A 27774-nucleotide genomic window follows, 5' to 3' on the forward strand; every position below is an offset into this window, starting at 1 on the left:
TCCCTACCTCTATTTCATCTGTGATGCAAACCAAGTGGGTAGAAGGGGTAGAGTCACCTCTTTTGGTATCGCTGTCTCTAGATAGACCTGGCAGAAAGTCCGAGTTACAACTACTATCTTTAAAAAAGGTGGATGGGAAAATGTGCAAGCATATTGAAATATACCAACAAGATAGGGAAAAGGAGGTTCCCTCTTCCGTGCCCAGAGACAATAATCATAATACTACTGGAGGGATTCTGATACAATCAGTTTTTCCACAGTACAATAAGATTGTGTTGAATCAGGGAAACCTATTATTGTGATTTCCTGATATCCCCTTACTTAGTGTGATGGGTCAAAAATGAGAGGCAGACACAAAGTTGTAATATTCTCATTGTCAGACATTTTTATTAAACTGAAATGGGTTTGATAAATACCTCTCTAACCCCAACCTAAAAGAGTTTCCCTACCTAGGAAACTAAAACTAAAGATCAGTCTGTGTCAAGTCATTAGCAACTTAGAAACCGTCCTTGTGTCCAAAACATTCTAATCTGACCTCACACTAGAAACAAACAACTAAGGGTGCAATGAAATGTTTTTGTCTTAGGTTTAGCGAAAAGTGTTCATAATCAAAATATAAATATACATCCAACAAAAAGTGTTCTCCAAGGAGAAACCCTTGGATCCAGAGGGTGGTTTCCTTCCCCTGGATATTCAGGTAGGATGGCAAAGTGTTTCTTTCAACAATAGTTTCTTGGTATCACATATATGTCTCTTTGTACAATAGTTCTGTTGGTTCTTTAAATGGGATTCAGAAGGTTCTTAATCAGGCAATACATTCAATGAAATTCAATACGTCCTTGGTGTCTTTGTCCTGAATTCATAAAGTTACCGGATTCACAGATTTACTGGATTCACAAACTTGTTGGATTCACAAAGTTCTTATTTATATAACAGATTCCACAATAAGCTTTCTTTAACTTCTCTTGAACTTCAGCGGATTGCCTGGTGTACTGCTTTTTCCAGGAATCCTCTTTTGAGCTCCTCAGATCTCCTGCTATACTCCCCTGCCAGGTGTCCTGTCACAGTATTAAAAGTCTTTGTGCAACTCCAGGTGCCCGGTGTATCCACCTACCAGGACGTCTTTCATGTGCTTTTCAGATTCCCTGGTATACTTCCCTGCCAGGTATTTTGTAACATGGTTAAACATTTCCTCTACAACTTTGGTGTAACTCTTGGTATACTTCTCTGCCAGGAATCCTTTTATGGGTTCTTCAGATCCCTTGCTGTACTCCCCTGCCAGGCATCTTCCCATAGACTTAAATGTCTAATACAGTTTCAAAATGCCTGGTGTATTTGGTTGTAAGGACTTCTTTTATGGACTTCCTAGATCCCTTGGTATACCTCTCTGCCAGATATCGTGCACTTTATACAACTTTTGTGGATTGCTTGGTATACTCCCCTGCCAGAAATCCTTCCCTGGGGTTTTGCTGATCCCCTGGTATACTACCCTGCCAGGTATCCTTCCCCAAATGTCAACCTTTGGTGTATTCCTTTTACCAGGACTTCTTACTGGTTTCACTGTCCTTTTCAATATGCCACAATTGTACCAACTTTGTTGCTATTGCTTTTATCAGGACTTCTTATTGGATTCAAAATGTTTGCTTAGGGTAAAACCTGCTCCAGCTTTCCCCCACATTGACTTCTCAAGCATAGGTATTTGTTCAGGTTTCAATGCTGCACTTTATCTTGTCAGTATTCAAATATTCTTCCTTTTCGGCATTGCTTTAACATTGAATTTTGTCTGTATTTAAACTGCCTTTGAGCATTTTCCATAATAGCAGTTTCACATAATTAATTCCCTTGGTTGCATGCATGTCGTTATGCCCGATGTCCGCGTGGCTCTGGACAGACTCACCGGTAGTTTGCAGCATCTCCGACTTATGGCGTGCTTCTGTGGTGAAGCTCATTCCATGGGACGGCTTCTTCCACAATGCAGACGTTTCTCCAGAGATTCCTGCAGGTCTGTGTTTACAAGCCAAAAACCCACAAGAGGCACTTTCTGACGTATCAGTTTTGTTTGAGGGGTCCGTCTATAATTCTCTCTAAATGGGTAACAAGGTTTGGGAGTTAATTTACAACATGTCTGGGGACTTAAACACCAGCTGCTTGGTGGATCACTCCTGCAGCCTCAACAAAACGGCTGAACAATAATTGCTCTAAGATCAACTTGTTATGAGGGGAAGTCAGTAGGCTGCACTGTTTGAGGAGTGGTGACTCTTCTGCCTGAATGGTAATATTTAGGGGCATCTATTGGGAGCGAAAGCTTGGCATAGACATAGTCAATCCTCTAGTATTGACTACATATATACATCAGAAATAATTTTCAATAGGTGTACAAAAATTGAGGCTATACATTCCCTGGAGAGTGATCATAATATGTTAATTGTGAGTTTGGAGAACCTTTACAAAGGGCATACATCAAATCAATGTCCTAATATTGAAATAGATGGAAAATGTAAGTGCATAATTTGGCATCCTGGAAATATATTGAGTTTTAATAACTTATTAGTAACTACATTTTATGACACTTCTCTTGAGGTAATACGTCGAATTCCCCCCCCCTGATGTTTTCATGTGTTTTGTTAAAATGATAATGGAAGAAAGTGTGTAGTATTATTTTCCCTCTTCGAGGAGACCACATAGATGCTTACACGAGAACCTGGTTAATAAGAAACACATGAGAAAACAGATTACTCAAGTAAAATCTTGTTTGCTCACACTGGAAGCAAAAGGGGAATATTTACGTAAAATTCACTAGTGGTATAAAAAATAGTGTGAAACCACTACATACTCGGATGACACATATGAACAGTGAATATATGTTCAATTTGACTCTTAGGAAGTCAGATATGAATTTCTGGAAGTTGGCCTAATTTATAAAACCTTCTCAATTGGTCACCCAGGAAAATGCTATTCTAGAATCTCTTAGGTGTCAACATTTCAGAACGTTATATTTTTGACCAAATAAAGAATTAGTAGAGATTCCTGAATGCAGTAGATTTTGCCTGGATTTTGATGTTGAAGATATTGTTATTATTGTTAAGAAGTGCAGTAATTCGCAAGCCTCGGGCACAAATGCGCTGTGGAATTGCATTTCTAAGGAGAACCCCATTATTTGGGTGAGGATTTGAATTCTATTATTTTGGCAGGTTCTAAGCAATAAGCGGACCCCATTATCTTGGAAAACGTCCATAATTGTACCTATTTACAAAAAGGGCTTGTACTTCGATCCACTAAACTACAGACCCATCACCCTCTTAGATGCTGACGCAAAGATCTTTTCGGCTTTAATCCTGAAAGATGTAAACCATTGGGCGGTGGGAAATAAAAACTTTAACAGATTCCAAACAGGATTCTGTAGTGACATTTGTACGAACCTCAATGGTGAATTGATTAATGAAATACAGAGAACTATTTGTCTGGCCCGGTATTCATGGCCAGTATCAATTTATCTCTGACTTTCGACAAAGTCCATTGCAACAGGGTCGGAGAAAATCTTTGCAATTCATATCCACTCTGACACCAATTTACAAGTTAGGCTGAATATACAAGGAGATATCTCAAACTCTATTCTCACGAGTAGAGGACTGAGACAGGGATGCATTCTTGCCCCATGCTTGTATAATCTGTACACACGGACACGAGTAGCGAGTTAGCAGGCACAGTTTTCATGTCCTCGTAAATAAATGGGGTTAAACTATTCTGCATTTCTTATCCTGTTAGAAACCACCCAGATTGGGCTCCAAAGACTTTTGATAAAAATACTGTGAAGAACGATCTTGTAATTAGCACCTCTAAAAACAAAATGATTCAATTTGAACTCACAAAAAAAGGTGCCTCTTAATTGGCGGTTGAATAATCAAAAACTAGATATTATCAGTGAAGTAAAATATCTGGATTGTTCCGAGTCTACTAATCCCAACCAAAAGATCTTAATGGGCAATATTGAAAAGAAGCCTTTCCAGTTGAGAGCTTAAATTAAATAATTATGTTATAGATATGGGAAGTTTTCCTTGCTTTTATTAATTAAATACTACGAAGGAAAGGTTATCCTGGCAATTATGTATGGTTTAGAAACTCATCACTTAGAGAATTATGACTTTTCTAGAATTGAAGGTCTGGTTTGGAAAAAATTGCGTGGTCTCCCCATCATGTGTGTCAATTGAAGTTATTCACTTTGAATTGGGATTGCGCTCACTTAATTTTCATTTTGTATTGAAAAGAATGACTCCTAGCTGACCTCCTCCGAATTCTATTTTTTTTTAAATAAGTTTTTATTGATTTTTTCCACAGGGGATGGTACACTTCATTTTAAAGAAACAACAAGGCAAGAGAGCAAAACAAGGAATAAAAATGAAATACTTCATGGACGCATGGCCCGTTATTGATCTCAAGCATATACTGTTGAGGGGAACCCCCTGGAGACCCTTCCCCTCTCGTGCCATTTCCCTAGATCGCCTTCTGGGTGTTACAAACAAACTATATCAACCAACAGTATCTAACCTTCGAGTGGATTGTGTCCTCCAACGTATTGCTCATCTTAGATGTATTCCATCCAGCTTTAGCTGCTTCTGAAAAATTTTCTCGGCAGAGGGCGCTGTGCGTCGAGATCGTCGAGTCGATGGTCCCTCGAAGGCCTCCATCGAGGGTGACGTTATCGGGTGTATAAGTAGCACGTGCGGTGCCCGTTGGCCTCAGTTCCTTTTTTCTGCAGTATACCTTGTTTTGGAGATTCGGCGCGCCTCGAGTTCTGTGAAGAATAGTAAATAACGAATATGTCCTCGTCATCGACGCCGACCACGACCCCGAGATCAGGTTTCAAGAAGGGCAAGTCGTGCAGTTCAAAAATGTCGATTACAGACTCGCACCGGGTTTGTGGTGCCACGACATGTAGGCCTGTACGAAGTGTCAGGCGATGACGGGGAAGGCCTTGCGAGAGAGGAGGGGAAAACTACAGGTAGGTCGTAAATCCGACCGTAAAGCCTCGAGCATCGAGTCGAGGTCCTGCGAAGAAAAATCTCCTTGATGCGAAAGGCATCAGTCTAGAACCCGAAGCGATTCACATCGCTCGTTGTCTTCGAAGAAAAAAATCGAAGAAACAACGCCACAGGTCCCCCTCCACCTCGTTCTCGTACGAATCGCCGAAAAGGATGAAATGTCCTACTAAACATTCATCATCCGAAGAATGGGAAGCATTCAGGGTCAAAATGATGGAGGTGTTCGAGAAAGTGAAGCCTCGGTCCGCGCCTTCCTTGTAAGCCGGCCAGGAGCGCATTCGCTCCGACACTCGTGCGCCCTCGATCCCAGGTGATCGAAAGAGGAAGGATAGAGAACCTTCCAGGACGCCGAGCGAGAAAATCCGCTCGAGTCGAGTCAACCGCTCGAGGTCACTGACGCCGTCCGAGACCGAACACACCTCGAAGGGCAAGTCTTCGAAGAGCGCCTCGACGCCCTCGAAGCCGGCGCCGTCGAAGACGGGTATTATGCCGACACCATCAACGCCATTGACGTCTCTGTCGACCCTGAATCCCTCGACGCTGAAACCTCCAGTTCGGCAAAATCAGCCAGAAAAAGGGAAAGAGAAGGCTACAAGACCTGTAATGCCTTCAGGACCCATTAATACTCCTCCTCTACCTCTCCCAGAAAAGGTTTTTAAACCTCTTCCGAGGAAGGAGTTTTTCAAGTCCCTGACCTCAATTTTTGAGGAACAGGAGAAATCTGATGAGGAGAATGTACCTTTTGGGCTAGAATATGGCACCCCAAATGTCCCAGAATGCCTGATTGAAGAAAGCTGGATGAGGGATTTGGTTGAATCACTGCACAATGCGAGTGGTATTGATACATCTCCTGAAAATGACTTTAGTAGACCGAAACCAGGAGAACATGCCAGTCCGTCATACCGTCAGCTAATGACAAAGGTAATAGATTATTTAGGATGGGCCAGACCTCCAGCCCAATTCATCCAAGATGATCTAACAGACATATTGGATCATGGTCCCACTGAAGACCCAATACTACCTTTTCAGGTAGCCTTGCAAAATAGGGTGGCCAAAAATTGGGAGACTCCGGATTCTATTCCGTTAGTGAATAAATCACTTACTTCAAAATACCGCCCTGCCAGTAGCGACCCCGGCTATCTGTCTAAACATCCCACTCCCGAGAGTTTGGTCATACAGACAGCCACAGCTTCTAACAAACTGGCATACCCTTCTATCCCTCCGGACAGGGACAATAAGCATGTGGATGGCTGGGCAAGGAAGGTATTTTCAGCTGGGAGTATGGCGTTAAAATCAGCCAACTCCACATGTGCCTTGGCAAAGTTTTCGTGCACTCTGTGGGAGTGCATTGCGATGGCGGCGGAGCACATACCAGAAGGGGACGAAAGGGAAGGATTCCTAGCCATCGTTAGAGGTGGAAAGGAAGCTATGCAGGAATCCCTTGAATCTGTATTGGACACTGTAGATAGTGTGAGCAGGTCCATGGGCACTAGCATGGTAATTCGCAGATTTGCATGGTTACGGAAGTCGGGTTTCGCACCAGATGTGCAGAACCGTCTCCTGAACATGTCCTTTAACGGGTCTCACCTTTTTGGCAGCAAGGCTGATGAGAGCCTTGAGAGGTTGCAGACCTCAAAAGCAGCTGCCAAGTCTTTGGGAGCTGCCATCAGGCAACCTCAGCCTTTTCGTGCACTAGTTCAATCTTGAAGGGGATGATCCTATTGTTACTACTCCTCATATTGAAAGGCGAGAGGAATGGCCAGTCAAAGGGGCCAGAGAAAGGCTGCTTCGGTGGATGAGGATAACGTAAAAAGCCAGCTCTGTCTACAGCCTCTCTGCCATCAGCGGCTGCAGCAACCGCCTCAAAACCACTTTGAGGACTTGCAGCACAAGACACCTGTAGGAGGCAGGCTGTCACAGCATCTGCAAGAATGGCGAGCCATTACTTCAGATGTTTGGGCTCTAGAAATAATAGCCCAAGGTTACTGCCTTCCTTTTCTAACGCAACCTCAAAGCAATCCACCAAGGAGACACCCTTTGAACTTTTCAGACCCGCTCCTACTACAGGAAGTTTTAACCCTGCTGGAGAAAGGTGCTATAGAACCGGTACCTGCAGCGGAGAGGAACAAGGGAGGGTACTCCCTGTATTTTTTAACCCCAAAAAGGACGGAGGACTGAGACCCATCCTGGACTTGAGAAACTTGAACAAGTTCCTCAGGAAGGACAAGTTCAAGATGGTTACCCTTTCTCAGATCCTTCAGGCCCTTCAACTCCAGGATTGGTTGGTGTCATTGGACCTCCAGGATGCTTATTTTCATGTGCCGATTCATCTCAAACACAGAAAATACATGAGGTTTGTAGTTGGCGACTCACACTATTAGTTTCGAGTCCTGCCATTCGGATTGACCTCCACCCTGAGGGTCTTCACCAAACTGATGGTAGTGGTGGCAGCGCACCTCAGGAGAGGGGGGATTCAAGTCTACCCCTACCTGTACGATTGGCTGATCAGAACACGTTCTGCCGAACAGGCACTAGATCACCTGAAAGTCACCTGCCACTTCCTCCACAGACTGGGCTTCTCCCTCAATTTCAAGAAGTCACAAATGACACCTTCTCAACGGCTCCAATATATAGGAGCTGTATTAGAACATCCCTGGGAAAGAGCTCGCCTGCCAAGTCGAGGGCTCAAGACATTCTTCAGATGGTTTCCAAATTCCAAAATGCCCAAAATCTTCAGGCATACGACTTCTTAAGGTTACTCGGCCTCATGGCACGTCTGAGAATGAGATCCCTTCAATGGGCTCTAAAGACTCAGTGGTCCCAGTTCTGAGGTCGAATGACGGATCTTCTCCAAATTCCGAACAAGGCTCTCAAGATCTTCTATGGTGGACTTGTTCAGAGAATATCCTGAAAGGAGAACTTTTTTGGCAACCATAGCCGGAGATCACAGTAGTGACGGATGCGTCACTCAAGGGATGGGGAGCTCAAGCCAATGATCTGACAATCAGCGGTCGTTGGTCCCCATCAGAGTCCAAACTACACATCAACCTTCTGCAGCTGAGAGCAATCAGACTAGCGCTGAAAGATTTCCTGCCATCTGTCAGGGGAAAAAATGTCCTGAAAATGACGGACAACACAGTGGCCATGCATTATCTAAACAAAAGAGGAGGTGTAGGGTCACTACCTCTGTGCAGAGAGGCAATGCAGCTCTGGTATTGGGCAATTCAAGAGGGAATCTCTTTAACAGCAGTTCACCTAGCCGGGGAAGAGAATATGACGGCAGACGCTCTGAGCAGGCAGAGCACGGTGTCCCACGAATGGGAACTGGCTCAGGAAGTCATTCAAGAGATCTTCGCCCTTTGGGGAACCCCTCAAGTGGACTTATTTGCGACCGGAATCAACCGGAAGTGCGAAAGGTATTGTTCAAGGGAATTTCCCCCGAGAGGAGCCCTGTGGGACGCGTTTGTGGTGGAGTGGAATTTCCCACAATTGTACGCGTTCCCTCCGATTCCCATCATTCCTCAGGTCATCAGGAGACTGAGACGCTTCGGAAACCACATGATCCTAATTGCCCTTGATTGGGCCAGGAGAACGTGTTACCCGGGCCTTCTAGACATGTCCATCTGTCCTCCAGTACGTCTTCCTCAGAGAGAGAACCTTCTCCCTCAATGGAGGGTCGGGTTCTCCATCCAGAGGTCAAAACGCTCAACCTTCACGCTTGGTATCTGAAAGACTGAGATACAAGGATTGGAACCTTCCAGATGACGTCATGGAGGTGTTGCTTTCGGGAAGAAGGCCAGCAACAAAGTCTCTATACCGTTGCCGTTGGAAAAAGTTTTGCAACTGGAGCAGAGAAAAGAATGTCGATCCTTTTCTATGTTCTATTCCAGAAGTACTGTCCTTCCTCTTGTACCTAGCACATAGAGGTCTAAATGTTGGAACCATTAAAGGTTGTCTTGCGGCACGTTCCATCTTCAAGCGCTCGTCGGAAGAATGCTCCTATTTCAAAATTCCTTTGATAGTGCAATTCTTAAAAGGACTCACTATTGTGTTTCCTCCTTATCCATTTCAAGTGCCAATTTGGGATCTCAATCTGGTAGTAAAATTCTTAATGTGTGCTCCTTTTGAGCCTTTACAAACTTGTCCATTAAGATTATTGACATGGAAAACTGCTTTCTTATTTGCTTTAACATCTGCAAGAAGAGTGAGCGAATTGCAGGCACTGTCTTCTGGGCCACCCTATACTGTGTTCCATAAGGACAGAGTTGTGTTGAAGGTTAAACCCTCATTTTTACCAAAAGTGGTATCTGATTTTCATTTAAATCAGAGAATCGTTTTACCTGCATTCTATCCTCCACCTCATCCTAGTAAGGAGGAAGAAAGGTTACACAGGTTGGATCCAAGAAGAGCTTTAAGCTTTTACATCTCTAGGTTTTCTAAGCTTAGAGTGGACAATCAACTGTTTATTGGCTACACAGGAAAAATATTGGGTCAGGCAGTGACAAAACAAACAATATCACGCTGGATTGTGCTTTGTATTTCAGAATACTACGGATTAGCACAAAAAGACCCACCTGAAGGTTTAAGGGCTCATTCCACCAGAGGCATCGCCTCTTCGACAGCCCTACAAAGAGGTGTTCCTATAAGGTCTATTTGTGAAGCAGCAACTTGGTCCTCACTGCATACTTTTTCAAAATTCTATAGCCTGGATGCTTCCCAGTCTAAGGAGCTGAATTTTGTTAAAGCAGTACTCTATTCAGCCATCTAAGGGTATCAAAAAATCTAACCCCTCCTGCAGAGAAATTGTCCATACTGCTTTGGGAGTCCATCTAAGATGAGGAATACGTTGGAGGACACAATCCACTCGAAGAACAAGTTACTTACCAACTGGTAACGTTCTTTCGATTGGATGGTCCTCCAACGTATTCCTCATCGCCCTCCCAACCTACCCCTCTGTAGATTGGTTATTGCCACTCTAACTCTCACAAGGCAAATACCTGTCTGCCGGCGCAGTCTACACAATGAGAAATCAATAAGGAAGGTGGGGAAAACAGTGCTACTTATACACCCGATGACGTCACCCTCGACGGAGGCCTTCGAGGGACCATCGACTTGACGACATCGACGCACAGCGCCCTCTGCCGAGAACATTTTTCCAAAGCAGCTAAAGCTGGATTGAATACATCTAAGATGAGGAATACGTTGGAGGAACATCCAATGGAAAGAACGCTACCAGTTGGTAAGGAACTTGTTCTTCTATCAATCCCCTTTTCACCCAACCCCCTTTCCAGCCCTCCCCCGGCCCCCTGGTTGGGATGGATGGAACTGGGCTGTGAGGTGGAACAGCTGGGTGTCGTTGTGAGGTATCAGTGGCAAGTTGGAGAGGTGGTCGGTGAGTGATGCGGGGATGTGTCTTGGATGAGGCTGGGGTCGGCCTTATGGGGGGATCTTGCTGTGGTTAGAGATGCTGTTTTCTGGGTTTATCGCTTTCATGTGGCCTGTGTGCATGTGTGCCGATGGTGATGCTCCAGAAAGGGTAGCCACTGTGCGTCTATGTGTTTGTGGGTCTCTGCTAGGACTGCTGTTATGCTCTCCATCTAGTATATTTTGTGTGCTTTAGCTACTCATTCTCTGTTCTTCGGGAGGTGGTCTCTTTTCCATTGGATGGTGATACATACTGTTGCTGCTAGCAGCAGATTCCTTTGCATGTGGGGCAGTGTGGTGTGTTTGCCCTCCTGTCCCTCTACCCCAAACAGGACCAACAACTGTGATGGTTCTCTAGTAATCCGGTCCGTCTTCCTGATCCAGCCCAGCACGTCTGTCCATTACAGGCACTTCCCTGGGCAATCCCACCACATGTGCCAGTATTAACCGATCTGTCTGAATTTCTGCCAGCACAGGGGTCTAACGCTGGGGTCCATCTTGGAGAGCCTCTGTGGTGTCAGGTGCCACCTGAAAAGAAGCCCACCGTTGTGCATCTTATACTGCGTGGTGATCGAGGTGGACCACTCTGCTCTGTAGATGGTTTTCCATGACGGGAATCCCATGGCCCCCTCTAGGTCAGTCTTTAGTATGAATGAGCCGTCCTTCCATGCTTGGCCTGTTCTGATGAGGCCTGCCTCATAGTACGGTTGGAATCTAAGGGGTTCCGAGATCTTATCCCTAATGGGGGGTGCCCAGATGCAGCTAAGAGATGATGGCCAGGACGTGACCCCTTTCATTTTCCCTGAGGGTGTCCAAAGATGCCAGAGGACTGCGAGGACTGAGTGGGGTTTCTCCTTGCTGTTAGTCTCCTGTGCGGGACCCAAAGCCATTCCCCTAGTGTTCTAGGCGCAAAGATGCTATTTTCCATTGCAACCCATTGCTTTTCTCTGCTCTCCCCCAGTTCGTCCACCAGGACCCGGAGCCGGGCGGCGCGGTAGTATTCATAGAAGTCTGGAAAGCCTGTCCCCCCCTCCTCTTTGGGCAGGAACAGGGTGCTGTATGCTATTCTGGGTCTATTACCCACCCACAGAAAAGATGGATCCATCCTCCTTATTTCCTCATGAAAGTGATGTGGCATTATCAGTGGCAGTGCCTGGAACAGGAACAGAAGCCTCGGCAGGACATTCATCTTGATTGTCGTGTGGTGGCTCGCCCACGACAATGTCAGTTTGACCATGTTGGCAGGTCCTGCTTGATATTGGTCCATAGAGCGGGGTAGTTGGCGTTTAACAGGTCTGGATGGTTTGGGGCGATATGCACCCTGAGGTACTTTATCCTAGGGTGGTGGGATTGAATAACGTGGTTCGTGAGAGTGTCGGCTGCACTAGAGGATAGCAACTTCAGTGGTAGAGCCAGGGTTTTCGAGATGTTGACTTTGAACCCGGACCACCTCCCATAGTCCGTCAGTGTCCCGAGGAAGGTAGGGACTGAGGAACTGGTGTGCGAAATGTATGCTACGACATCGTCTGCTTAAAGGGCTAGTTTGAATTCTGCCACCCCTATTTGTATTCCACAAATTTGCTCACTGGCCAGCACCTCCTCGCCGGCCAATGGTCCCAGCGACAGGGTGAAAATTAACAGGGACAGTAGGCACCCTTGCCGGGTTCCGCGGGTTAGTTGGAACTCCAGGGAAGCCATGCCATTCACCACCACCTTGGCCCTCGTGTTTCTGTACAGTGCTATTGCCCCCGCCAGCCACCTTCGGCCCAGGCCCATTTTCCTCAGTACCTGTTCCATGAACCGCCACTCGACATAGTCAAAGGCCTTCCTGGCATCTATTGACAGCAGAATGGGGTCTGCCATTGCCTCTGTGACCCCTGCAATGACATTCAGGATTTTGTGGGTGTTTTCCGCCCTCTTCCTTCCTCTGATGAAACCGACTTGATCAGTGTGAATAAGCCTCGGCAAGATCGGGTTCAATCTCCCTGCCAGGACGCTGGCGAAGATCTTAGCATCTACGTTTTTCAAGGAGATGGGCCTGTAGAACCCACATTCCGTTCTGTCCCTGTCGTCCTTTGGGAGCACCACGATTCGGGCCTGGGTGAATGATGTCGGAGCCTTGCCTCCATCCAGCACACTGTTGAACAGCTGAGCTAGGAATGGTGCCTGCAGTGAGCCATGGTGCTTATGAAAAGCTGGCGTGTACCTGTCTTGTCCCGGGCCCGAGCCCAGTTTTAGTTCGGAGATGGCGTTGAGTATTTTCTTGGTGCTGATTGGGGATCTCGGGCTGATCTGTCTTCTCGGAGGAGTTTGGGGTGCTCCAGCCCATCTAGGTATAATCGGGAGTCCCTCTTAGACCCTGAGCACTCTGTAGCATACAACCTGGTATAGTATTCGCCAAAGGACTGTGCTATAGCCTCGGGTTGGCTGCACAGCTCACCACTCTCCTCTCTAATTTTGTAGACCGCTCATTGTTCCCTTTGGCCCCTCAGTGGGGATGCCAACAGTGTGTGGGTTTTGTCCCCCCTTTCATAGAATCTCTGTTTTATAAAGCGCAATTGTGCGAATACCTTTGCCCTCCAAATGTCCCCCAGTTCTCGTCTCAGCTCTCTGATCTCAGTGAGTTTTCCCTCGCCTCCCCCATTCTGGTCCTGCAGCACCCTTTCCCTCTCTGTGATTTCCTTTTTTAACCTGTTTTCAAGCAAAGTTCTTTTCCTTTTCTTGGCCGCCCCCTCGGAGATCAGGAGACAGTGGAAGATGGCCTTGACTACCTCACAGATCGTGTGGAGGCGGGTGTCTGCGATGGTATTGAATTTGAGAAATTCTGTGATCCCCTTTCAGAGGGTTTCCTTGAATAGTGTGCTGTTACATACCCAGCATGTGTCTAGGGGGGTTAGGGGCTCGATCTTCAGGGACAGGTCACATCTTTCATGGTCTAACCACCGGAACACCTTTATGTCTGTGTTTAGTATTGCATGTTCCTGTAAGGCGTCCAGCAGCATATAGTCAATTCTAGTGAATGTAGCGTGGGGGGGGGGGGAATAATGTGTGTGCCTGTGCTGCGGGGTGAACTGTTCTTCATGTGTCAATCAGGAAGTGGTCGTTCGGGAAGGAGTGCAGTGCATTTCCATCTTGGTCTGAGGGGGACCACACCGGGTGGCAGGGATTGGATTGGATTGGTTGGATTTGGTGTGGTGGTGCATGGAGGTGTTCCCATAGGAGTAATGTCCAGGTAGTCTGCGGCTGAGTACACTCAGTGCATTTCACTTTGGTAGCTTTAGCCTTCGGTACATTCCCAACAGTGGTAAAGAACTGCCACACCCATGATTCTCTCTGTGTGCTAGAGGTAGGCACTTCCTCTACCTTGGTCCTCTACCTTGGTTCTTGGTCCTCTTCATTGTCTTTGGAAGAACTGTGCTTTTTTGTTGTGTAGGTCCTCCAGCTGGTGGTGGTGGTGGCTCTTGGGGAGGAGGGATGGCAATAGCTGATGCCATTTTTAAGATAAATAGCAGTTTTGCTAATATTCTTCCAAATATGTGCTTTGTACTAGATTGTTAATGGATAATGAGTAGGCATAGGTGTAGGAGCTGTGCAAGGGTAGCATGAAAGTTCCTATATCAGTAGAAAATGCAGTTCTGAACTGTCCTCGAAGCATGGACCCGTTCGCGAAGTGCGGACGCGTTAGCGGACACGTCATCAGGCCGTGTGCGAGCGCATAGTCACGTGGCACTGTCTGGGAGGTCCGTGGTGACTTCAGACGTTTGCGGACGTCAACGGACATAAAACAGTGGGAAAAGTTGAAAAAAGTGTATAGAAGTGTTAAAAATGATGCTAAAAGGAGGAAAATGAAGTTTTAAGGTGAAAGTTTGTAAATTGGACAAAGATGTTGTTATATTGGGGTAAGTATGATATTAGTAAATTGTAGGAAAATACCATGCACTGGTAAAAACCCATGAAATTCACTGAAAAAACTTTGCTAAAGGGAAGGTATGGTTAAGTTGCACTAACGAAAACCTATAAAATTCACTGAAAAAACTTTGTTAAAGGGATATTATGGTAAAGTTGCACTAATAAAAACCTATGAAATTCAATGAAAAAATTTTGTTAAAAGGACGTTATGGTTACAAGTAAAACCAAAACCTACAAGGGGTTGTGTTTACAATGTTGATAACAAGATGTCAGGGATGATCGGGAGACCTATCATGAACTACTTAATCTATTACAGAACGCACTCATCTAAACAGCATTGTATTGGAGTGTTGTTGTTAATAAAGGAACCTAATCATACATAAACATAGGCAATGGCTGCAGCATGCACCATAGAAGTACAATATTTATAATCATGTAATTTTGGATAGTAAAATAATGACGGCTACCTTATCAGAGTTTTGAGTAATGTTAAACATGTAAATACTATCTAACAATTCAAGACTTACTACACACTTGTGCTAGTACAAACAATACATATGAAGACCCACAATGCATACAAATCAGAGACACATACAGGGTAACTAAAGTAAGGAAGAAAGAAACAGCATCATCAAAAAATGTTAATAACATTAAAGTTTATCTTCATGTATACAAATGAATTGTATGTTTGAGGCCTGCTTATTGCCCCATGTATGTGCACCATGAGCTGATACCAAACCCTAAGGAAAGTACTTTAAGAACCTATGATAAGGTTAACGTCTAGATATATAGCACCTTTTGAATTTTCATATTCTGCCTGTCTGTGAACAAAACCACCTGTGGCCCAGATATGTGATGCCACCTGTGATGTCATCAGTGACATTTGTGATGTCATCCCCGATGTCCTGAGTGTTAATCCTAGGTGGCGCAAGTTATGGTTGCTTAGCTTACAATAACTGATGAATTTCTGAGGTTTTTTGGTTTTACTTGTAACCATAACGTCCCTTTAACAGCGTGTTTTCGTTGAATATATACAACTATACCCATCACATATCAATTCTGCGTCCTGATGTATCCTTGAAATAAAGTGAGAACTGGGAAAGATATTCATCATTACAGATTCATCAATACATTTACTAGATTCACATTGGCTTCTAGGCAATACCTTCAGAGCCACCATTAGACAGATTCCAAGACCATATTCAGATGTCAGCATTAGTTATTCAATTTGGGCATTTTTGTCACTTTTCATAATTTGAGTATTTCATTTCAGATGTTAAACAGAGCAATATGCATTGATGGATGTCCTTTATTCAAGCAGTAACACCAGAATTACTCCCTCTTTGTACTGTTGTAATCTGAAACAATTGGACCCAACATCTCCATATAGAGAGGGCCATATTCCAGGCACTCCGTCAACATATTTTGAGCTGTCTCTAGTTTTCCTGCTAGACCACATGAGCCCTCTTTTGGGATTCCGTGCTCTGGACCGATAGAAGCTAATACTGGCAATCTACCAATTCACAGTAATAATACAAGCCTATGTAATTCTGGGGGAGGACATAGGTTAATATAACATTGAGGTACTTTATATTTATGAAAAAACTGGTCAATAATGGGGCGATACCACTCCCATTGCTCCATCTTGCGGGAAGCCTTCTTAACTAATTCCTGTAGGCTGTCCTCTCAAACTGGTTTCCATCCCATATTTTCAAAACTCGCATGTGTCAGCGACACCAGCAGATCAGAATGGGCAATAGGTACTTGCTCACCCAGTAGGTGTAACAGTGGACATACTGGAGTGTTACGGGATTTCAACTACAATATGATTCTCATCTTCAATGCCATGGTAGACAGTGATGTGAGGCCCAACTCCATACGGATAATTTAAACTGGAACGCTCTAGCCCATCTCCAAGCATTTTCCACCAGAATCTGCCCTCCAACACATCTAACCAGGAGAAGTCTTTCATACGAATTGCCTCCAGAACTTATATTACTGAAGTGCAAAAACACTGCCTATTATGGGTGAGAATATGCTGGAAACTAAAGCCTGAAGCCGCTCTCACACAACTGTACATACTTAGTAATTGCCTTTCATTTTCCTGCATCAACCAATTTCCCATAATCGGTCCTAGTGGTAAATTCAACACCCAAATATTTATAGCTGTGGACATGCTCAATGGTATTCTCATCAATAACCAAGGTAGTTATAGAGACACGCTTATATGAGAAGTGCATGACCATAGTCTTCTCATAGTTCATAATGAGATCATGGTCCTTATCAAACCTTTGTAGCTCTTCCATAGATCTTTTAAGGCCAGCAAATGTATGGTCAAATAAGACCAGATCTTCTGAGTAATAGAGACAAGAGACTTTGACTCCCATTAACCTAGGTGAGCAGATGTTAGCCGACTCAAGCACATCCGATAATTCAGCGAGATGTATTTAAAATAATAAGGGGGCAAACACACACCCCTGTTTTACCCCTCGGTTTGTTCTAACCGGCCCTGATACCAAGTCCCTATTGGCAAGCATAATTTTTACTGAGGTGTTCTTGTGTAAACCCATGATAGCAGCTAAAAGCAAATCTTGCGTTCAGCCCAAATGGTTCATTTTGGCCCATAACCTATTTTTCTTTACTGTATCAAAGGCTGCCGGGAAGTCTATCATGGCCATGTAGCGCTCAGGTTGTTCCTTAGTCTTGGCCGCTTTGGTAAGGGAGTCTAAAAGCCACAGACAATGGGCAGTTCCTGATCCAGCACAAACACCCATTTGGAATTTCCAGTTGTGCCTAGCATGGCTAGCAACCTAAAGTTCTCCGGGCATGCTCTGGGCCCCTTCTTATGTATTGGCACAAGAATGGAGCAACGCCAAGACTTAGGAATCAGTCCCTACTGGCATACCTTACTGATCAAACAGCATATTAGCTCTCCCCAAAAATATTAAATCGTTTTTTTTTACTTTGAAGAGCCATTAGAACCAGGGGATCTAGAGTCTTTTAAAGCACCAATTTTCAACAGAATCTCTTCCTGAATAAAGCTCAAGCTAAACTTGTCTGCAGGCTATATTAGATTTCCCATAAGAGTAGCTGGGTCATAGAAAGCATTGCTAATATGACCCAGCCACACCTGCTCACTGATAGTACAGACCTCATTGGTTACTGTTTTAAAATTAAAAGTGCTCAGCAGTTTCCACAGTTTACGAGAATCCCTAGTCTTTGCAATGGCAACCAGATTGCCATTGGGCGTTTCTACCAGAAGAAACCCAATCCTTTACCCATCTCCAGTATCTGTTTTTTGCAGTTCGTGATGCAGCCTTTACCCCCATAAAAGAACTACAATTTTTCTTGATACCGACTAGTTCTCACCTTAAGGACTTTTTCGCCTCTGGAATAGCTTTATCAAATCGATATTTCTTAGTCGTAATTACCCTTTTGCACCGCCAGAGATGAGGTACAGTCCCTGATCAAATCCTCGATCCCATCGGCTGATAAACAGGCCGCCGCGGTCAACACATTTTCAGCCTGTAGAGTAAAATAATTACCAGCATTCTTAATGCTTTTCTCAGTCCAGCTTATCCTAATACCAGCAGGGTCCCTTTCAAGCTCCCCAACCTGCCCTTGATAACAGATGTCAGTGTTACCTAATGTGTATGAAGTAAGTATGGCGTGATCACTGTAGCTCGTGTCAGTAGTTTCTAACTTCCTAACATAAGGAAGAGCCACCGAATTACAGATAAAATAGTCAAGTGTCGAGGTTTTCATCCCTGATCACCAGGTACTTTTTCCTAGAAACATCAACCACTACCCTTCTATTCATCGGATAGCAACCCCATTCAAACAATGTGTCAACCCATATGTTTTCTTTGGCAGAATCTTTTGCTTGAGTGATTGTCACAGACTTGCGCTCGACAAAGTCAGTTTCCTGATTTTCATTATGATACTAGCATCTAGCATTTAAATCCCCCCCCAACATAAATCTGATCTTGTTCCTCTAAGTTCTTAATATTATAGATCACTTCTAGTACAAAATCTGAGATGTCATCTGTTTTAGCTGAGCCTGGGGGGGTCATATACATTAATCATATTTATACCACCAGCATTTTTCTTGTGGCTCTCTCTGACAGCAAGAACATGGGGATTGTAAACACTAGCCATAATTCTTGCCGCTTTTAGATGGTTTTTAACTCCAATGATGAGGGCGGCGTCTCTGCCTTATATTGGCCAGCAATTGAAAGATTTGGAATCCATTGGTTAATAGCTCAGAGAGTAACCATACTTCGTGTAACTGCAAAATGTACCTCTGTAGTAACAATTCTAATGATCCTCTAGTCTTGAGCAGATGAGAAAGTCCCTGGGAATTCTGGGTAGAAATGACCAAATCTCACTTTCCACTTGTATCGTTGTTTAGGATGAGGCAATTCGAAATACCTTGAATATTTGCCTGTAATACACTATTAGTATTTGCACTCACACCGTTGTTACCTATGGTATTTATTTTGTCCTTGATCGTTCTCAAATCGTGACACTGACTCAGGTCAGGTGGGAAAACCTCCTCTGCAACGTCAAGATCGTACCCAAGCTCTGCATATCGATCTTTATATGATCTAAGCATCTGCACGGTTTAATTCATGCTGAAGCATATTTTGCTAAACTGATATCTGGGGTCCTTGATTGGCTCAATAAATTCAAAGTCCTTGGTATCAAGGAATCTTCATGGAAAAAATTTGCGAGTCAAGGACAAGAAGTCCACTTTATTAATGTTGGGGTTCGAACTACATTTTCTCTTTTTTTTATGGCAATTGTTCGGGGAAGTTCTTTCAAGTCCGCCTCTAGAGTTATATCTGAGACAATATTCTCACTGTATTGTTGCCTATCAAGTGGTAAAACTACAGTGGTAGTAGGCCTATGATGTTGTGGTTCTGCAGCTGAATTATTAGACATAATGGGAAGGAGTAAGGAAGACACCATACTGATATTCCGCTCCATCTCATCATCAACAACAATTTGACATCTGTCATTTAACACCCACCCAGTTAACGTTGCTTATGGGTTAGATAAATAGTCGAAGTCTCACTAGGAAGTTTGCCATCTCATCCACCTCAGAAGCAATGAGATCAGCATCGATAAGAGTAGCCATCTCCGTCGATACCATCTTGTTATGTAGATTCAGATTAACAGAGGTATACAGGACTGGAGCAGCAATCAGCACATCTAGTTCTTTATCAACATCAGTTTTTGAAATGCTATTACTAGCCAAAACTGAAACCCCATTCAGAATCTTACCGCACATTTTCAATACCACCTACATGGCAAATTGTAAGACCGAAAGTTGAGTTTGGGACTCACACTACTGGCCTAAATGCTCAACAGTAGAGCTAGCAATTGCAACCCCATCTTCTAAAGAACGCATGTTAGGCAAAGCCGACAACCTGTGCCCATTATCATTATCATTATTGTGTTCATGATCAAGTCTGGGTGGTGCCATTCTAGCTGTTGTGTTAAGTCTGGGAGGTGCAATGACCATATCTTGCGACACATCCTTTGCGGTAAGCTGTAGTTGCGTTTAGGCTTTGGGTGCCAAAGAGTCGCGCAATGAGCAGAGAGCCAACAGGGAGTGGTTATTGTCCATTGCTGAGAATGAAAAGTCTGAATGAATGAGTTATATTGTTTTCCCTGCATGTTATCATGTTGCTAGGCGGTCCATTATCTATTACCGGAATAGGTGTGGGTAGAGAATGAGATGTCAATTCTGATAGGAAATAGGAATCAATAGTGCCGGCCCGACACTCCTGATTTTGCTTACCACTGGGCAAGCTCCTAGCATGTGATTTAGAAGAGCTCCCATTATTTCCATTTGCTCATTCACGTGCACTAAAGCCCACCTGCGTTTTTGGGTAAGGTGCGTTCTTCCTCAGTTTATAGTCAGAACTCAGACTTAACTTTCCAGGCATCCTGATTTATACGGTTCAAGTGAATAGCGTCCTAGTTGCAATGTTACAGATGTATACCCAACCCTGATCCTCGCAGAATAGGTCAGAAGAAAATCAAAAATTATAATTCACCTAAGCAAACACTGAACAACAAGGTGAATTATAATTAAAAAGTGTGTGTTATTTGAAGCACAACAAAATAATCAGTCATTAGATTGGCGAATGTCAGGTGAATAGAGTCTCAATTAAAAGATGTCAGGCAATAGGAACCATAGGGGGAACAACACACAGTGACGGGATTCCCCTGAACCTCAAGTCTCTAGGCAAGCAGTTAAGATAATTAAGTAATCCACACGCGACTTGTTTCCAGCCAAGCTGCGGCAAGCTATGGTAATCTCTGCGGATCACGGAGAAACCACACTTCTGCATGCACTCCCGCTTTTGGTGTTCAAAGGAGAAATGTACTTACATTTCACTGCGCCCCCCTGCCTTAGTCCTTCGATGCCTCGAATCGCTGCAGGTAGGGCACCCTTACGAAGGGCTGCCAAGGGCCACCAGGCTCACCTGCGCAGACTGCAGTGACTGAAATACAACTCGCCTCCAACTCAGCTGCACTCTTCTCAAGGCAGAGCTTTCATGCAATAGTCTCCTCCTGCAGCAGGGTTATGAAAAAGGAAAAAATCACTTCCGAATGCAGTGACTGCAATACAGCTCACCTCCAACTCCCCTCCGCTCAAGGCAGAGCTTTTATGTAATAGTCTCCTCCTCCAGTAGGGTTATGGAAAGGGAAGACACACTTCCGACTGCGGTGACTGCAATAAAACTCACCTCCAATTCTGCTCCACTCAAGGCAGAGCTTTCATGTAATAGTCTCCTCCTCCAGCAGGGTTATGGAAAGGGAAAAAACACTTCCAACTGCGGTGAGTGCAATATAACTCGCCTTCAGCCGTGGCTACTGTACACATTACAACAAAAGGTTTCTTTGAGGCCCACTAGCCATGGCCATAACCAATAGTTTGATTTTGGGGCCCACTAGCCATGGCTTTCGGCTGTGACCACTTTACATGTTGCACTAATAGGTTTCTTTGGGGCCCACTAGTCCTGGCGAGTGGCTACCGCCTTCAGCCATGGCCACTGTACATATTACAACAATAGGTTTCTTTGGGGCCTACTAGCCCTGGCCTTTGGCCATGGCCACTTTACATGTTGCACCAATAAGTTTCTTCGAGGCACACTAGCCATGGCCTTTGGCCATGACCACTCTAAATTTTGCTCCAATATGTTCCTTTGTGGTCCACTAAACATACCCTTAAGCCATGACCAGCACATATTGCTCCAATCGGTTTCTTTAGGGCACACCAGCCATGGCCTTGGCCGTGTCCACTTCACATGTTGCTCAATAGGTTTCTTTGGGGCCCACTAGCCATGGTCTTCGGCCATGTCCACACTATATGTTGTATCAGCATGTTTCTTTGGGACCCACTAGTCATGACCTTTGGCCATTGTCAGTGGCCGCAGCCAATAGATTTATTTGGGGCACACTAGCCATGCCCGTCAGCCATTGCCACTTTACATGCTGCACCAATTACTGTGTTTGGGGCCCACTAGCTCTTTGGCCATGGCCAGTAGGTTACTTTGGGGCCCTGGCCACTAGACATATTGCACCAATAAGTGTCTTTGGGTACCACTAGCCAGGGCCTTCAGCATTGGCCACTATACATGTTTCTCCAGTACGTTTCTTTGGGACCCACTAGTCATGCTTTTAGGCTGCAGACACTATACATATTGCACAAATAGATTTATTTGGGTCCCACTAGCCATGGCATAGATAAAAATACTGTTGCTCACATAGGGCACTCCTGGGCAACCCTGCCAACATACCTCCGACCCAAATCAATGTACCAAAACTTAAGACATTTTATACTGGTAGAGACCTATGTGGGAGGAGCAAGTGATGTTGTATTTTGAGTCCTTGTGTAGTGGGATCTGATGGTAGCCTGCAATCCAGGTCCACTTTTGAGAAGATAATCACCTTCTGCAGATCTTCCACAATGTCATTGTTTGTGGGCCCGGGATAGTGCTCGCTCTTGATTGACTTAATGGGCAGGTGTATGTCAACACATAGCCTAAATGCTTTGGTTTTGTAGCATCCCGATATGCGATATGCTGGCAGGCTCTTGGCCTTTTCTATGATTTCTATCACTTCTAATATTTACCCAAATCTGCTTTTACTTTCTACCTCAGATGAAAAGGGATTTGTTTACAGTATGACAGAGACCTACTGGTTGCAACGTTGGTATAATGTAAATCTGACTGTTTTGCTTCATAGACAGCCTATACTCTTAGCTAGGTCTTTTACTTTTCCAGTAACCTCTGTGTCATTAAAGTTCATGTTGTATGCAGAGATCACAAGTCCAAGAGTTTCAGTGGGGTCACAACTGAGGAGAGTCTCTTTTGCATCTTTCGTAACGTAGAGTTGATTTTGGCGCATTCCTGCTCATGCTGCATGTCTGTGAACAAGGTACCTTGTAGGTGTAACTGAGTGGAGCCGCCGTATTTGTGAATCTGTATGTTGGATGGCTCCAATGCCAGGCAGGGATTTAGTGTTTTGAGGTGAGAGTTGGTCATCACATGAATGATGGCCCTGTGTCTACGTGGACCAGTATGCCCTGGGATTGTATTTTGGCCAGACAGTGTGGCTTCCCTCCACCTTATACATAACTTTGTGTAACAGATGGTCACAATGAAGAATTATGGACCACCACTTTCCATAATTTTGCAAAATGATTGTGTTTCTGGTGAGAAAGCAGCCCGTCACAGTAATCATACCATAGGCGCCGATCTCCTATGGAAGAAACAATGCTATATGATGTATGAAAATGAATGCCTAAAAGAATGTTGATGCTAAATATAATTGTATGTGGATCATTGTACTGATTGAAGAAAGACTAGGCCTTTATATTCAGTAGTACACCTGATGAGGCTTAGGAATATGCTTACACTGTTACTCACTGGCCGGCAAGTGTTTCAGGCAAGCGACCAGGAAGGAAGTACTGGATGTTGATTGAAGAGCTCGAGATGGAGCCTCCACCTGAGCCTCCTCTCTGTTGAGGGAATAAGCTCTTTTTTTATGATATGACCCTCAGTTGTACTGAATTACAGACTGAGAGACTGATCACCCAAAAGAGCAGGGAGAACACACCGCCACGGACCCAGCTAAAAAGAAAAAGGACAATTGGTAAATACTTGGAAAAAGCAAAGATCATCAAAAGAGAAAAGCCTCTCAGAAGCAGAAAGTACCTGGGTCACCCACTCCCCTTATCATCAGAAAAGGAACAGAAATGGAATTTCTCCTGTAAGTACAGAAAATAAATTAACTTCTATTTTAAGGATTCGGGTAAGAAATGAATAGATTCAGATAGGAATAGAAATGAATGAAGTCTTGTTAATAGCACCGATAAATGCATTGGAGGCTGCCAATGCCTCACAAGAAGACACCAGACACACATTCGAGTCCTGAAAACATTTTTCATTGCAGACCGAGGAAGGAAATTGGACGTTTTTTTCAGCCCAATCAATGGCCGGGTTGTGATAGCGTAACCATGGAACTCCCAAGATGACCCGAAATTGTGGTGCTTTTATCAAATCAGAGGAGATAGTTTCCACATGTCCGTCTTCTGTTTGCATACGGACAAGGGACGTGTTTTGGGTTACCATCCCAGAAACCAGAGAAGTGCTGTCCACCGCGTGGACCGCCTCTGGTTGGGCCTTATCCAATATAGGAACCTTGTGATTGATAGCGTAATCATAGCCCATATAATTTCCTGTTGCCCCAGAATCGATGATAGCCAGAGAAGAAAAGGAAGTATCAGCAGTTGCAGTAAATACTACCGGCAAGGTGACAGGGGCGGAGGCAGTACCATGAGAGTCCAATGATAAGATTCCTGGCGTAGGGACTCTGACTACCACCGGGATTTGGCGTTTACCGCCTTCTTGTTGGGTTTCTTTGGACAGTCTTTCAGCTGGTGATCGGCCGAGCCACAGTACATACATAGATTGTGAGAACGTCGATACTCACGTTGTGCAGGGGTTAGAGGGCCCCGCACTGCCCCCACTTGCATTGGCTCTGGAGCGGAAGATTGTGTTGGCACAGGGTCAAAGGTGGGAGTTAAATTTACTTGTGGCTTACGCTCCCCCTTCCTTTTGGACCTTCTGGCGTCTATCTCCAAAACTAAATCCAAAAGTTCCCCAAAAACAGTAGGAACCACGGGGACAGTAGCTAGGATGTCTTTTAATTCTTCAGACAGCCCTTTATAGAATACTGCCGACTTCTTCTCCTCAGGCCAATCTGTTTCAGCCGCCAATAGGTTGAAACGAGTAAGATAGGTAAACAGAGAAGAAGTGCCCTGGCGTAGATTCAAGAATTCCAGGTCTGTGGCCTGTGATTTGTAGCGGGTATCAACGACCCTGTTCATGGCTGTGATAAGAGCGTCACAGTCGTATAGAACGTAACTGTTAGATTCAAGTAGAGGATTAGCCCAAGCCGCTGCCGTGCCCCCTAGATGAGAAAGAATAAAAGCCGCCTTTGTCGTGGAATTGGGGAAAGCAGTTGGGCGGCAAAGAAAGTGTCATTTACACTGATTAATGAAAGTACGGTATTGTTTTGGATCACCTGTGAAACGCTCCAGGAGGGCCAACGGGAACTGTGTAGTCATGAGGACAGGATTTGCGGAAAACCCGGAGGGGGCAGCCGTAGAGGCGCCAGAACCTGAAGCCGTAGCACCGGAGGAATCTATGCCCAGAGTCTGAGGAGTTGGAAATCTCTGCAGACTGTCAATCCTGTGATGCAATGCATCATGCGCTGCCTTCATATCCGTACGAAGTTCGGACACCAAACGAGCCAAAGCATTCAGAGGGTCCGTCTCATCCATGGCTTCTGATTTTGTTACTCACCGGCCGGCGAGTGCTTCAGGCAAGCGACCAGGAAGGAAGTACTGGATGTTGATTGAAGAGCTTGAGATGGAGCCTCCACCTGAGCCTCCTCTCTGTTGAGGGAATAAGCTCTTTTTTATGATATGACCCTCAGTTGTACTGAATTACAGACTGAGAGACTGATCACCCAAAAGAGCAGGGAGAACACACCGCCACGGACCCAGCTAAAAAGAAAAAGGACAATTGGTAAATACTTGGAAAAAGCAAAGATCATCAAAAGAGAAAAGCCTCTCAGAAGCAAAAAGTACCTGGGTCACCCACTCCCCTTATCATCAGAAAAGGAACAGAAATGGAATTTCTCCTGTAAGTACAGAAAAGAAATGAACTTCCATTTTAAGGATTCGGGTAAGAAATTAATAGATTCAGATAGGAATAGAAATGAAGGAAGTCTTACCAGAAGGAATTGGACAGGAGTTGAAATAACCTAAACTAGAACAACGAAGGTACAAAACAATAAACAGGAAGGTTAGTAGGGAAGCTATACCCGGGCGGCACGAGGGGCGCACTAGATACGGGTAGGTGCACAGTATTCAGCAAGGCGTCCTTGTGTGCACTTTCAGAAAAAGAGTTTTGTGTTTAATCAGCAAAGCGTCCTTGCGTGCACTTGAGTGAACAAATCCAAAACCTCGGAATGGAGTCGAAATCCACAAAAGAACACTGGAATAGTACAGTACACAGTACTTGAAGTCAGCTGGGAAGAGAAGGCGGTGGTAAATGAATCAGGACAGAAGGAAGGCAATCCAGTAAACAGGCAGTAAAATCTGATACACAAGCGGGCTAATGATGGTACAGATTCAGGAGGAAAGCAATCCGTAGGACAGGCAAAAGTCCGGTACACAGGTAGGCAGAAACAGTAAAAAATCAGGAAAACAAGCAAACTGTAGAGCAGGCAAGGGTCCGGTACACAGGAAGTCAAAAGTATTTGTGAATTCTCAGGAATTGGTACACAGGAAGACTGTAAGGCACAGAAGACGAAACTTCGGATGCCGGTTGCAACTTTAATCAGAAGCAGCGTCCTTACCGCTGCAGTGCCTGATATACTCAGGAGGCTGAGCGCCGTAAGCCCGTCAGAGCTCACGTTCCGCATAGTCGGAACTACACGCAAAATTAGGTTTCTTGGGAGTTGTAGGCTAGGTTTTTGATACCTTTGATGTTGTTGAGCCCAACCTCCAGGGTAACCGCCACCGAGAGAAGTAAGGGGCTAAAAAACATTGGATATTTTGGCGAAGCGTCACAACTTTGGTAGGTACCTTGCTGGTTTGTTTCACCGGGCGTGATGAAGAAGAGGTGCGCGGGTCACTCAGACCCCGATGTGTGACATACACTGCAGAAAATATATTCATGTATCACAAACACATGTACACATCTGTGTTGGTCATCTCCTGAAGACAGGAGAAGTGACCTTGAGGCTGGTTTGCTCGGCTCATCATAAAGTATAATTGGGATTGCTTGGGAACTGTGTGTTGTCCTTTTAAATGCAGTCCTGATAGTAAGGATTTACTGACCTAACATTACCCTAGATTCCTGTCCCACCTTGGTCTTCTGCTGCACCTCTTTGGGCTGATGCAACCCTGAATGAGGTCCTCCCCGAAGTTTGTGCTTTCTGTGTTCTGCAGGTTGAGCCTGCACTGCCTGTGCACCTTGTGCTGAAGTCTCTTCAAGTGGTTCTTCCATGTGTTGTGCCCTTGTTTACATCCGTTTGTGCAAGCGTCCCAGTTCCAGTGTGCGTTGCAGTATTATCCCTGGAAGCAGTCGATTTTTTTATTTTCTTCATCAGCTAGTTTGTATGTTAATGCCTGATGGTTCAGACGTGTGTGGTATACATCCAGCGAATTATGAGTGTCTTACACACCTGTTGAAGTTAGAACCCTATGTAGTTTGAAATCACAAGCCGGATAATACGCCATCTTTCTTTTTGCTGCATCATACAGTGGTTTGAGGGTTTTAAAGATGTTGTGCACTGCCCAGCTGCAACATCGTAGTTGTTTATGGTGGCAGCGAAGGACATGTCCAAACATCCAATTCAAATGTCCCACCTGGGAACAAGAACATGTGGGGTGCCCCAGACATTTAATTCTGGGACTGACTTTTAAGAGAAAGTTGTCCACAGAAACGTTGATGGTCGAGGACCATGGGATGTTCTTCCTGATGATGAAACGCCATGTTCTCCTTCATCATATATGGTGCTGGGTCTGTCCCCTGACACGAAGGCCCTGGCGCTGAGGGAGGACCGGGCGGCAAGAGTTTATATTGACATAATTAGGAATGACAAGTGATCTAAAGTCCCTTAATAGGAAAGATTACCCATACTTGTTTTAACAGCATGGACAGTGCTGAAAAATATTTCTGCAAAAGACTGTGCTTCATTTGAATAGACACAAAACAGAATGTATGTTTTGCACTTAACACGGTTTTAGTTCCCATTGTCAAAGTAAGCAAGACAAATTAATTACATATAATACTTGTTTGCTTTCCTT

The 27774-nt window shown here is 44.7% G+C and overlaps 1 protein-coding gene across 2 annotated transcripts in view; it reads left to right on the forward strand.

The window, feature by feature from the left end:
- The window catches only part of FAM184B (family with sequence similarity 184 member B), an 805260-nt gene that overhangs the window by 318338 nt on the left and 459148 nt on the right, over window positions 1-27774 (forward strand). The gene's annotated exons all lie outside the window — the stretch shown is intronic.

The sequence above is a fragment of the Ambystoma mexicanum genome, chromosome 6q (genome assembly GCF_040938575.1).
Source record: "Ambystoma mexicanum isolate Mex_15411 chromosome 6q, UKY_AmexF1_1, whole genome shotgun sequence".
NCBI lineage: Eukaryota > Metazoa > Chordata > Amphibia > Caudata > Ambystomatidae > Ambystoma > Ambystoma mexicanum.